This window comes from Lepisma saccharinum, unplaced genomic scaffold (genome assembly GCF_977018435.1).
Source record: "Lepisma saccharinum unplaced genomic scaffold, izLepSacc3.1 HAP1_SCAFFOLD_425, whole genome shotgun sequence".
NCBI lineage: Eukaryota > Metazoa > Arthropoda > Insecta > Zygentoma > Lepismatidae > Lepisma > Lepisma saccharinum.
The window spans coordinates 34290-48302 of NW_028143124.1; the positions used below are offsets into that span (position 1 = coordinate 34290).

A 14013-nucleotide genomic window follows, 5' to 3' on the forward strand; every position below is an offset into this window, starting at 1 on the left:
TTTTAAGACTAATACAACTCTCATTAATATTTCCAACAACCCTAGGAGATCCTGAAAACTTTACCCCTGCAAATCCACTAGTAACCCCAGTACACATTCAACCAGAGTGATACTTTCTGTTTGCATACGCCATTCTACGATCAATTCCAAATAAACTTGGAGGAGTAGTAGCACCAGTATTATCTATCATAATTTTATTTATTATACCAATACACCATAAAAGAAATTTTCGTGGACTACAATTTTATCCATTAAATCAAGTATTATTTTGATTAATATTTGCAACTTTTATTTTATTAACCTGAATTGGAGCCCGACCAGTAGAGACTCCATATATTACTACTGGGCAAGTATTAACAATTATATATTTTATATATTTCATTATATCCCCGGCAACCCTACTATTATGAGATAAAATTTTAAAAAAATGACTTCTTGACTGAAACTTTAAGTGTATGTCTTGAAAACATAAAATAGAATATAAATATTCTAGAAGTCTTCACATTCTAATTATTATGCAACTAAATATAAATTGATACAATTAATCCCCTAAAACCAACAAAAAAAAATAAATAATTTAAAGAAACCGGAAGAAAACTCTTTCAAGCTAGATATATAAGTTTATCATAACGAAATCGTGGTAATGTACCTCGAATTCAAATATAAATAAATCCTAAAAAAATAACCCTTAAGTAAAAAAAATAAGAAAAGTGGTATCCCCCAACAATAAAATTCTAAATAAAACACTTATAAATAAAATACTAGCATATTCAGATATAAAAATTAAAGCAAATCCACCAGCGCTATACTCAACATTAAACCCAGAAACAAGTTCAGACTCCCCCTCAGCAAAATCAAAAGGAGTCCGATTAGTTTCAGCTAAGCAAGAACTCAATCAAGCTAACGCCAACGGTAAAGCAATAAAAATAAATCATAAATAATTCTGAAAAACATTAAATAAAAGTAAATTATAACCACCAATTAAAAAAATAAAAGATAGTAAAATTAATACTAATCTAACCTCATAAGAAATGGTTTGAGCAACGGCTCGAAGACCCCCAAGTAACGCATAATTAGAATTAGATGCCCACCCGGCAGATATTACTCTATATACTCCTATTCTCATACAACATAAAAAGAAAAATACCCCCAAATAAAAATTAAATAATAAGGTGTGATATGGAAAAACAACCCAAACAACCAAAGACAAAAATAAACTAAAAACTGGAGATATATAATATGGATAATAGTTTCTCAAAGTAGGTAGTGTTTGCTCCTTAGTAAATAATTTAACTGCATCAGCAAAAGGCTGAAAAATACCACAAATCCCAACCCGATTAGGCCCCTTACGAATTTGAATATAACCTATAACCCTACGCTCAAATAAAGTAAAAAAAGCAACTCTAATTAAAACACATACAACTAAAATAATAAAAGAAATAACCCCAATAAACAAATCTAATATCATCTACTATAAAAAGAAATTTATCTTCATTATTGAATTCTAAATTCAATGCACTTCTCTGCCATAATAGTAATTATTATTAATCAATATTATATATATAATATAAGTATTTGGTCCTTTCGTACTAAAACACTTTTAATATTAAGAGATAGAAACCAACCTGGCTCACGCCGGTTTGAACTCAGATCATGTAAGAAATTAAAGGTCGAACAGACCATCAAATTTGAAATACTACCCCCAAATGATATCTTAATCCAACATCGAGGTCGCAACCCCTCCTGTCGATATGATCTCTCAAGAAAGATTACGCTGTTATCCCTAAGGTAACTTATTCTTTAAATCACTAAAAATGGATCTAAATAACAAAAATTATTGAATATTAAATAAAAAAGAGCTAATTATTATCTTCCCATCACCCCAACAAAATACTATTTAATAATATATATAATTATATTACTAATCAAAACATCATTAAAATAATATAAAGATCTATAGGGTCTTATCGTCCCCTTAAAAAAATAAAGCCTTTTCACTTTAAAGTAAAATTATATATTAATTAACTAAAGACAGTCTATTCCTCGTCCAACCATTCATTCTAGCCCCCAATTAAAAGACTAATGATTATGCTACCTTCGCACGGTCAAAATACCGCGGCCATTAAACAAATGTCATTGGGCAGGTTATACTTCATATAAAAAATCATGAAAAGATGTTTTTGATAAACAGGCGAGAATAAATTTTGCCTAATTCCTTTAATTAATTAAATAAATATACTAATAGAATCATAATTTCAAAATAAAACCAATTAAAACATATAATTAAGTAAGCAAGTAAAACCAAACTAAATTTTTAATAAAATTTCAAATAAATTAAAACAAAATTACAAAAATTAGCAATCTCCAAACCAATAAATATAATAGTTTAATATAAAGTTATAACCAACATATTAACCAAAAGCACATCCCCCTAGTCATAACTAAACATTAATATTGTAATATATATAGCAGTATAAAAATATTAAAATGTAAAGCTATATTAAATATTATTCCCTAATAACTAGATATAAGATAAGTCGAATAACATTTTATTACAAATAACAATTTTAACAGAAAAATATAACACTTTTACCTTAAAATTAGTCTACTAGCTCCTTACCCTTCGAGAAAATAGAATATTCAATTAAAATTTAATCCTCCCTGATACAAAAGGTACGATCATTAACATCTCCTATAATAAAAATTAATATTTCATATATTTAATAAATCCCAACACTGTACTAATAACCTATAACAAACTAACAGGATTTTTCAATTAAGTCAGAACCAGGCCGTGACATCCTTAGTTTCTTGGATGAAACGAAAACATCTGTACTAAATATTTTAAAAGATAAACTTGAAAACAACTCTATAAAAGTATACGTTGTTCTGTTTTCTGAATACGAGAAAGTTGATGGCACAACGAGTATTTTTTATCATCGTACAAAAAACCAGACTCTTTATTTTGCTGACGTCGAAAATTTAGACAACTTCTATCATAAAGTTTCCAACGAGCTGGTTAAGAAACATGACGATTTCGAGGCTAAAGGGTCGGGATGGTCTCTATGTGGAAGTCCTCACACGTTAACTGTTTACGTGAACCAATTCTCGCCTCTTCGCGCTTCCAGCTACGTTCCTCTTCCACCGAACATTCAACACAAGAGGGCTGTGTTAAATATACAGAACAGCGATAAAAAGTGTTTCCTTTGGTGTGTGTTATCAGAACTTCATCCGATTCATTGGTCAAATCATCCAGAACGGGTTTATCATTACAAACAATATGAGTCCGAGTTTGAAAGTGTAATGTCTGGCATCGAATTCCCGGTGACATTGTCGGATATAACAAAGTTCGAAAATCGTGCAGAAAAACGCATCGCTATTAATGTATATTCCTTCACGTCAGATAAATATCTCGTGCATCCCGTCAGGATAAGCGATATCGACGATGACAATGCTTGTGTAATAAATCTCCTTCTCATTTCCAACGAGGGTGTCTATCATTACACGCTAATTCGTTCAATGTCTCGATTACTAGGAAGCCAAACAACCAAGCATGAACATTGCATCGAAGTTTGCCCGAGATGCCTAACCACGTTCGACGATCGAGACCGACGTGATCATCAAAATCTTCATAGTCGTCAAATTGCTATAGAGAAACTTGCTGAACATAAAATATATTGCGGCAACAACAGACCGGCTAGAATGTTGATGCCCGAAACGAACGAAGTCGAAGAATTCAAAATGCACAAGGCATTGTTAGAACATCCCGCAATCATCGTCGCTGATTTCGAGGCGTTCCTGAAACCACTCTCATACTGCGAACCGGATCCTGAAATTTCCTCCACAACGCCGTACCAGCTTCATCAACCTAATAGTTTCGGCTATGTTGTTGTGCGACGTGATAAAATAAATGAAGCATATATATACCGCGGGCCAAATGTAATCGAACACTTCCTGGAAAAAATGGTGGAGGAGGTTGAGGTAATTGCTAGCGTACTGCTTACATCAAAACCGATGGCACCTTTAACTGAAAATGAACTTCAAAATTACAATTCCACTGAGGTGTGTCCGGTATGTGATCAAAGTTTCACTGATGAGAACAAAAAAATATTCCACCACGATCATTTCAGCGAAAACTACATAGGTGGAATTTGCAACACGTGCAATCTTAAAATCCAGAAACCTAAATTCATCCCCATATTCTTTCACAACGGAAGCGGATATGATTTTCACCACCTGGTGAGACATCTTGGCTACGATCCGAAACGTATAGGTGTCTTGGCCGAGAATGAAGAACGCTACATTAGTCTCAGCAAGCAAGTGTCGATTCCGGGAACGAAAAATACAATCGAGATGCGCTTCCTGGATTCGTATAGATTTCTCTCTGCAAGTCTGGATGCTTTAGCGAACAAACTCACCGACGATCAATTTAAAATAACTAGAGCTAGTTTTCCCAACGTAGACATAGAACTTGTTAGACGTAAAGGGGTTTATCCTTACGAATATGTTAGTGATAATTCTAAATTTAACGACGACGCTCTCCCACCTCCAAGAGAATTTTACAGCAGACTCAGAGAGAAAGGAATCACGGACGAAGAATACCAACACGCGCAACTCATGTGGGAGAAATTAGAATGTAGGACACTCGGAGACTACCACGACGCATACTTAAAATTAGACGTGACGATACTCGCGGATGTTTTTCAAGCGTTCAGGAAAACGGCAACGAATATTTATAAATTAGATCCAGCGTATTTCTACAGTCTACCGGGATTAGCGTGGTCGGCAATGTTATTCCAGACAAAGGTCAAGCTGGAACTGATATCGGACGTTGACATGTTACTTTTCATCGAAAGAGGGATACGAGGTGGAATGGTGCAATGCGTACAGAGACATGCAAAAGCTAATAACGTACACATGAAAGAAGATTACGATTCAAATCGAGCATCGAATTACATCTTCTACGCCGACGTTAATAATCTCTACGGACATGCCATGGTTCAGAAACTTCCTTACGGGGGATTCGAATGGTTAGATCCCACTTCGATAGACATTATTCATTTCGACGATAGCGAGTGTGGTTTCTTCGCAGAGGTAGATCTCCAATTCTCCGACCACCTGCACGACACGTTTTCGGATTTGCCTCCGACTCCCGAAATCAAATGTCCACCCGACTCGATTCAAGACAAGCTTTTGTTAACATTGGACCCTAAACAGAGATACGTCGTCCACTACAAGAATCTCCGGTTTTTGATTGGGAAGGGTGTTCAGATAGTAAATGTTAGAAGAATACTAAAGTTTAAACATTCCACGTGGTTAAGACCTTACATAGAAACTAACACACAACATAGAACAGCTGCCACTTCCGATTTAGCCAAGGACTTCTTTAAATTAATGAACAATGCGGTGTACGGAAAGACCATGGAGAATGTTAGAAAGTACGTAGACGTGAAATTAATTTCCGATAAGAATAAATGTCGGAAGTGGATAGCCGATCCTAGATTCAAGTCGAGAAAAATTTACAACGAGAATTTGGCACTTTTCAATCTAGATATAAAATTGGTGAAATTCAGAAAACCAATTTACGTTGGCGCAACGGTTCTCGACTTGTCGAAACTTTACATGTTCGAATTTCATTATGACGTGATGAAACCCTTCTACAATGATAAGATGTCACTTTTGTACACGGACACCGACAGCTTCATTTACAGCATACAAACACCTAACCTCTATGAAGACATAAAAAATCCTTCCATGCTCGAGTATTTCGATACTTCTGCGTATCCTCAACCCAACAGATTTGGAATTCCATCTCGTAACAAAAAAGTCCTAGGTAAACTGAAAGATGAATGTAACGGTGATATTATTGTCGAGTTCGCGGGTTTGCGTTCGAAGATGTATGCCATGAGAACAGAGAGTAGCGTCACGAAGAAAGCAAAAGGTGTGGGCAAGAATACGGTGGAGAACAAACTCACCTTCCACGATTACATCGATTGCCTTTACTCACAATCGACGATACTAAGTATAGAACAAAGAATCCAAAGTGTAGACCACGTGATTACAACAAACAAAGTTAGGAAAGTAGCATTAGATCCGCATGACGATAAAAGATGTATTTTGTCTTGTGGAATCCACACGTTGCCTTGGGGACACTATCGTTTAGAAATTAGTAAAAATTGTAGGCAATGCAAATGAAAAAAAATGAACATTAATAACTATAACTAAAATAAAAAAAACTTTAACTATCTCACATACACAATAAATAACTAGCAAGGACAATGAATCACTTTGGTTTCCGAAAGCAAACAATGGAGACTGTACACCGGACGGCAGATCATGAATTTCTATCTTCCATGTTATCTAAACTCAACGGCCTGTTGATCAATCAATTTTCGGAACGCTGCTCTTCTTGCTGGAACAGTGACGATTTCGGATTCGCGACGATCGACATGACGAGGAAACCCAACGACGGAAAATACAGAAACAAAATCAACGACTTTCTAAACGTTGCAACGTTGTAAATTTTTCTCGACTTGAATCTAGGATCGGCTATCCACTTCCGACATTTATTCTTATCGGAAATTAATTTCACGTCTACGTACTTTCTAACATTCTCCATGGTCTTTCCGTACACCGCATTGTTCATTAATTTAAAGAAGTCCTTGCCTAAATCGGAAGTGGCAGCTGTTCTATGTTGTGTGTTAGTTTCTATGTAAGGTCTTAACCACGTGGAATGTTTAAACTTTAGTATTCTTCTAACATTTACTATCTGAACACCCTTCCCAATCAAAAACCGGAGATTCTTGTAGTGGACGACGTATCTCTGTTTAGGGTCCAATGTTAACAAAAGCTTGTCTTGAATCGAGTCGGGTGGACATTTGATTTCGGGAGTCGGAGGCAAATCCGAAAACGTGTCGTGCAGGTGGTCGGAGAATTGGAGATCTACCTCTGCGAAGAAACCACACTCGCTATCGTCGAAATGAATAATGTCTATCGAAGTGGGATCTAACCATTCGAATCCCCCGTAAGGAAGTTTCTGAACCATGGCATGTCCGTAGAGATTATTAAAGTCGGCGTAGAAGATGTAATTCGATGCTCGATTTGAATCGTAATCTTCTTTCATGTGTACGTTATTAGCTTTTGCATGTCTCTGTACGCATTGCACCATTCCACCTCGTATCCCTCTTTCGATGAAAAGTAACATGTCAACGTCCGATATCAGTTCCAGCTTGACCTTTGTCTGGAATAACATTGCCGACCACGCTAATCCCGGTAGACTGTAGAAATACGCTGGATCTAATTTATAAATATTCGTTGCCGTTTTCCTGAACGCTTGAAAAACATCCGCGAGTATCGTCACGTCTAATTTTAAGTATGCGTCGTGGTAGTCTCCGAGTGTCCTACATTCTAATTTCTCCCACATGAGTTGCGCGTGTTGGTATTCTTCGTCCGTGATTCCTTTCTCTCTGAGTCTGCTGTAAAATTCTCTTGGAGGTGGGAGAGCGTCGTCGTTAAATTTAGAATTATCACTAACATATTCGTAAGGATAAACCCCTTTACGTCTAACGAGTTCTATGTCTACGTTGGGAAAACTAGCTCTAGTTATTTTAAATTGATCGTCGGTGAGTTTGTTCGCTAAAGCATCCAGACTTGCAGAGAGAAATCTATACGAATCCAGGAAGCGCATCTCGATTGTATTTTTCGTTCCCGGAATCGACACTTGCTTGCTGAGACTAATGTAGCGTTCTTCATTCTCGGCCAAGACACCTATACGTTTCGGATCGTAGCCAAGATGTCTCACCAGGTGGTGAAAATCATATCCGCTTCCGTTGTGAAAGAATATGGGGATGAATTTAGGTTTCTGGATTTTAAGATTGCACGTGTTGCAAATTCCACCTATGTAGTTTTCGCTGAAATGATCGTGGTGGAATATTTTTTTGTTCTCATCAGTGAAACTTTGATCACATACCGGACACACCTCAGTGGAATTGTAATTTTGAAGTTCATTTTCAGTTAAAGGTGCCATCGGTTTTGATGTAAGCAGTACGCTAGCAATTACCTCAACCTCCTCCACCATTTTTTCCAGGAAGTGTTCGATTACATTTGGCCCGCGGTATATATATGCTTCATTTATTTTATCACGTCGCACAACAACATAGCCGAAACTATTAGGTTGATGAAGCTGGTACGGCGTTGTGGAGGAAATTTCAGGATCCGGTTCGCAGTATGAGAGTGGTTTCAGGAACGCCTCGAAATCAGCGACGATGATTGCGGGATGTTCTAACAATGCCTTGTGCATTTTGAATTCTTCGACTTCGTTCGTTTCGGGCATCAACATTCTAGCCGGTCTGTTGTTGCCGCAATATATTTTATGTTCAGCAAGTTTCTCTATAGCAATTTGACGACTATGAAGATTTTGATGATCACGTCGGTCTCGATCGTCGAACGTGGTTAGGCATCTCGGGCAAACTTCGATGCAATGTTCATGCTTGGTTGTTTGGCTTCCTAGTAATCGAGACATTGAACGAATTAGCGTGTAATGATAGACACCCTCGTTGGAAATGAGAAGGAGATTTATTACACAAGCATCGTCATCGTCGATATCGCTTATCCTGACGGGATGCACGAGATATTTATCTGACGTGAAGGAATATACATTAATAGCGATGCGTTTTTCTGCACGATTTTCGAACTTTGTTATATCCGACAATGTCACCGGGAATTCGATGCCAGACATTACACTTTCAAACTCGGACTCATATTGTTTGTAATGATAAACCCGTTCTGGATGATTTGACCAATGAATCGGATGAAGTTCTGATAACACACACCAAAGGAAACACTTTTTATCGCTGTTCTGTATATTTAACACAGCCCTCTTGTGTTGAATGTTCGGTGGAAGAGGAACGTAGCTGGAAGCGCGAAGAGGCGAGAATTGGTTCACGTAAACAGTTAACGTGTGAGGACTTCCACATAGAGACCATCCCGACCCTTTAGCCTCGAAATCGTCATGTTTCTTAACCAGCTCGTTGGAAACTTTATAATAGAAGTTGTCTAAATTTTCGACGTCAGCAAAATAAAGAGTCTGGTTTTTTGTACGATGATAAAAAATACTCGTTGTGCCATCAACTTTCTCGTATTCAGAAAACAGAACAACGTATACTTTTATAGAGTTGTTTTCAAGTTTATCTTTTAAAATACTTAGTACAGATGTTTTCGTTTCATCCAAGAAACTAAGGATGTCACGGCCTGGTTCTGACTTAATTGAAAAATCCTGGAGTTGGTCGTTGAATGCAGATCTAATTGGTTTGGGTTCATTGGATAATTAATTTTTGCTTGGAAGTGGAAGCTTCCGTTTCTGGATCATCGATTTTCCTTTTCGATGCTTGTCCGGTCGATGGTTTGCAAATTTTCAGGTGTTTACTTAAATTTGCAATGCTGATCATTTTTCCGCATCGAGCACAGGGCTTAGAAGGTAACGAACGATTAATTCTCGAACCTGTTTCGCTACATCTTGCCCCGTGTGCCGATAAATTGGTCCTTGAGATTAGCTTCCCACAAGTGACACATTCAGTTTTATCATTTTTACGATTGAAACTGGTGGTGGATGCCATTGCTTTCTCCAAAATCACAGAAATCAAAAAGTCTAGTATATAGCGATACAATTTTCAGGTATGTTATTTTATATAGAATTTCTTGGAGTGATTACAAAACTCAAAAAAATCAATCTACTGTAAATAGAATTTCAGGTATGTTATTTATATAGAATTTCTTGTGTGTGAATACAAAAACTCAAGAATTCAATCTACTGTGAATACAATTTTCAGGTATGTTATTTTATATAGAATTTCTTGAGGTGATTACAAAACTAAAAAAATCAATCTACTGTGAATACAATTTCCGGGTATGTTATTTTATATAGAATTTCTCGGGGTAATTACAAAACTCAAAAATCCGAGACAGTTCAGTTTTAACGTGTTCATATTTGAAAAAAAATGCAAAATACGCCTTGGAGATTTCAACCAATCCACTTTACCAGATTGGGGAAACTCTAACTATTGTTATTTGGAACCTTTAACCTTTTTTGGTGACGTAGAGTACGCGTAGAGAGGTTGGGTTTAGTGTGTCGGTCGAGTCTCGGTGTCCTCTGTCCTCCCATACCAAAATAAACATAGGTCGTCATGGAACAAAAAAAAATGTACCGAAAATTTTCCAAGTCCTGCGTTAAAAAAATCTTAAATTGCAAATATCTCGAAAATGGTAAGAGTTATCGAAAAAATATATCGAAAAACACCCCCATACGGCAACGTTAGATGCCCCCTGTCGATTTTGGAGGTGTAGAATACGTGTACCAAGTTTTGGTGGTCCTGGGGTCAAGGGTTAAGAAGTTAGCCCACCCCCTCCCAAAAACTTTGATCACTCGTAACTTTTGAACAAATAGTCGTAGAGAGGTCGGGTTTAGTGTGTCGCTCGAGTCTCGGTGTCCTCTGTCCACCCATACCAAAATAAACATAGGTCGTCATGGCACCAATTTTTTTCATCAATCGAAAATTTTCTAAGTCCAGCGTTAAAAAAAAATCTGAGGACAAAAAAAAACCTACAAAGACAGAGACATGGACATAGACATTACATATAGACATTATATATAGACATAGACATTACACATAGACATAGACATTAGACAACTTAACCTAACTTAACCGGGAACACGAGCCCGGGAACAGGGATAGGACCTTGGGGACAGGGGTCCAGGGACAGGGGGGGACCCCCCGGGACAAGGGGTGGTCACTCCACCGCAGCAGTGGTTGAACGCAGCTAATGATCGAATATTGTTTCCAATGTGCTTTGGATACATACATGAACACCATATATATATATATCAAGATCAACATATACATTACACAACCCCGATCAGAATCCGTAGATTCAACACTTGAGAAGTAAATATACACGCTGATCAAGACTCCTAGACACGCTGAAAAACTTTCGACCACGACCGGGTTCGAACCTATAGGCCACACGTAGAACGAACAATGACAAGAACGAGTGAACGCCTTTACACGCACGGCTACGGAGGAGGACCGAGAGAGGTCGTGTAAAATTGTTCTTATATACCCAACAAAACTCAGAAACTGTCATATGCGAGAGCTATATTTTGCAACAACTATAATTACCCAACACTAGCAACAAGAACAAAAGAAAATATATCAATTACTTGTATAATATTAATTAGTAACTTTAGATAATATTAATTATTAGTTTTCAGTTCTAATTAATTTTAAAAAACAATTAATAACATGTTAGGTGATGATAACCAAGTGCAAAAAGCATTGCATTTCTTTTTTTCTTACACACAAACAAAGCACCACTTAGTTCACAAAACCTCTAACAGATGGCAGATAGTTACATGGTTCTAGTTAGGATGATGATTTTTGGGTTGTTGGATTGGGGTTGAAGAAGACTATTTGTTGTAGTGACCACAGTATCGTTATTTGTTTTTTTGTGTTTTCTGTTCTGTTACGAGAATTTATATAGGTTGTCATAGAACCCTCCAATTCATGACTTGGGAAAATTCTGTTTGCTGATTCATCATGTGCACCTATACGTGAGTAAAAGTATGAATAGAACCTATGCTCGGAAATCCAAAATGGCGACCGGAAGTGAGGTTATCTTGGAAACGGTAAGACTTAGGAAAAATCTGTTTGCGGATTCGTCATGTACACCTATACGTGAGAAAAAGTATGAATATAACCTATGCTCGGAAATCCAAAATGGCGACCGGATGTGGGGTTATCTTGGAAACGGTAAGACTTAGGAAAAATCTGTTTGGTGATTCGTCATGTACACCTATATGTGAGGAAAAGTATGAATAGAACCTATGCTCAGAAATCCAAAATGGCGACCGGAAGTGGGGTTATCTTGGAAACGGTAAGACTTAGGAAAAATCTGTTTGTTGATTCGTCATGTACACCTATATGTGAGAAAAAGTATGAATAGAACCTATGCTCGGAAATCGAAAATGGCGACCGGAAGTGGGGTTATCTTGGAAACGGTAAGACTTAGGAAAAATCTGTTTGCGGATTCATCACGTACGCCTATATGTAAGTAAAATATGAATAGAACCTATGTTCGGAAATCCAAAATGGCGACCGGAAACGGAGTTATCTTATCACTTTCGCGTTTGCCTTTACGATATTTTCCGTTAAGGTTGCAAAAAACGCATCATTTTCTGGCGTAGAACTGTCTTTTTACCCCTATTAACGATCGAACCAACATCAAGATCGTTTGCGAGTTCCACGACGCGCTGCCCGATGATACCGTGTGCAGCGTCATCCTGATTGCAGAGAAGTCCTTCGCGTACGACGTGAAGAACGAGAGGGTGACGGAGCAGTTTTAAAAAATTCGTAAAAAAAAAATTGCCACATACTAAAAAAAAAAATCAACATCCAACACATTTTAGGTTATATAAAATTTGTGAAAACCTTAAAATACTGAAATATTAAAACAAACAGAGTCCCTTGTAGGTTAGTTCGGTGCGTAAATAAAAAAAAATGATAGGTTAAGTTATATCACTTAGGATCGTAAAAAAATTAAAAAATCGTAAGAAAAAAAAAGATAGGTTAAGTTATATCAAGTAAGATCGTGATATACCTACCAAGTATGAGTGGGAAAAAAGGGAAATTTTACTAAAACATCGCTAAACGCTAAAACATCGACAAAAAATTGTCAAAATATGTCAAAAACTGATATTCGATTGATAAAAAAAAGAGGCTACAAATGCATACCTACAAAGTATGGCATTGAACCGGCCCAATTACACTACTAGAAATGTTGATTTTTTTAAGACTATTCGTTCTGAAATAGAAAACAGGGGAATTTATGTGCAGTTGTAAGCACTGAACTCGTTCTCCACCACCTGGAGAGAATTGAAATCACATATCAATGCAATGAAACAAATTTCTCTCGATTTTAAGCAAAATTACAGTAAAGATAAATTGCACAATACCGGACGATTCTACAAAGTGCGTCTTTTTCCCGATCTGTGGCGAAACATGGTTCGGAACTCCGGACTACACTTAGATCAACTTGTTTTGCAGGTTTTTACGTTAGCAATCCCCTGGAGCAGTTGGTTAAGCAGTCGTCTCATTTTTCTTTTTCGTCAAGAACGAAACATCGTAGGTTCAAATCTCACCCACCCCTGATTTATATTTTTATTGTTATTTAGGTAGTACGAAGTGTTGTAATAATGTAATATAAGATTACATTAAATCACTGTCAATATTTATGCGATGCATACCTGGGAAATTTTTCTACTTATCTTCTTGATTTTTCAGTGATTGGCAGGATTTTTGGCAAGACCTTTCTTTTCATTTAGCTGTCAAAAGCTATGTTAACACACATTAAGAATTAATATATCATAAATACATGTTGTTGAACAGCATGTTGTAATCAAGGTGTCCCTGTTTTAATATCAGGTGGAGGCTCATTGCACAGTAATTCGGATCCCACTTTAAACTGTAGGCCCAGTCCCGATTAGCTTTACTGTGCATAAAGTTCACTTAAAACACCAAATCAACCAATACATCTCCTTTCAGAGTGGGCCTTCTACGATACTGTAGTCGGACAGCATCCGAAAATACAGTTCTGCTTAGCGTACACCAGTGTATAATTTCATTTAATATTGTGACTATTTTTACTTTAAAACCACAGATTAAAGCGATAATAGTGTCCAGAAAAAGAACCTCAAAGTAGTCTTCACACAAAGTATTTTAATAAGTTGCCAAACATTTCAGTTAAGAATGTTATGCTTTTCCATTGACCGTATTTTCGATTCATAGAAAATTTGCTAAAATGACCATGTCAAGAAATCTAAATATGTAAGATTTACTTGCAAATGCATTTAAAATGCACGAAACAACAGGGGAGGAGAAAAATAAACCTCAAAAATAAGTAAAAATGCAACAAAAACTATTAAGAATACCTACTGAGAAATTAACTAAAAGCCAAAAAAAG

The 14013-nt window shown here is 36.7% G+C and overlaps 1 pseudogene; it reads left to right on the forward strand.

The window, feature by feature from the left end:
- LOC145982800 (cytochrome c oxidase subunit 3 pseudogene) overlaps positions 1-14013 on the forward strand; it is a 39643-nt pseudogene that overhangs the window by 6254 nt on the left and 19376 nt on the right.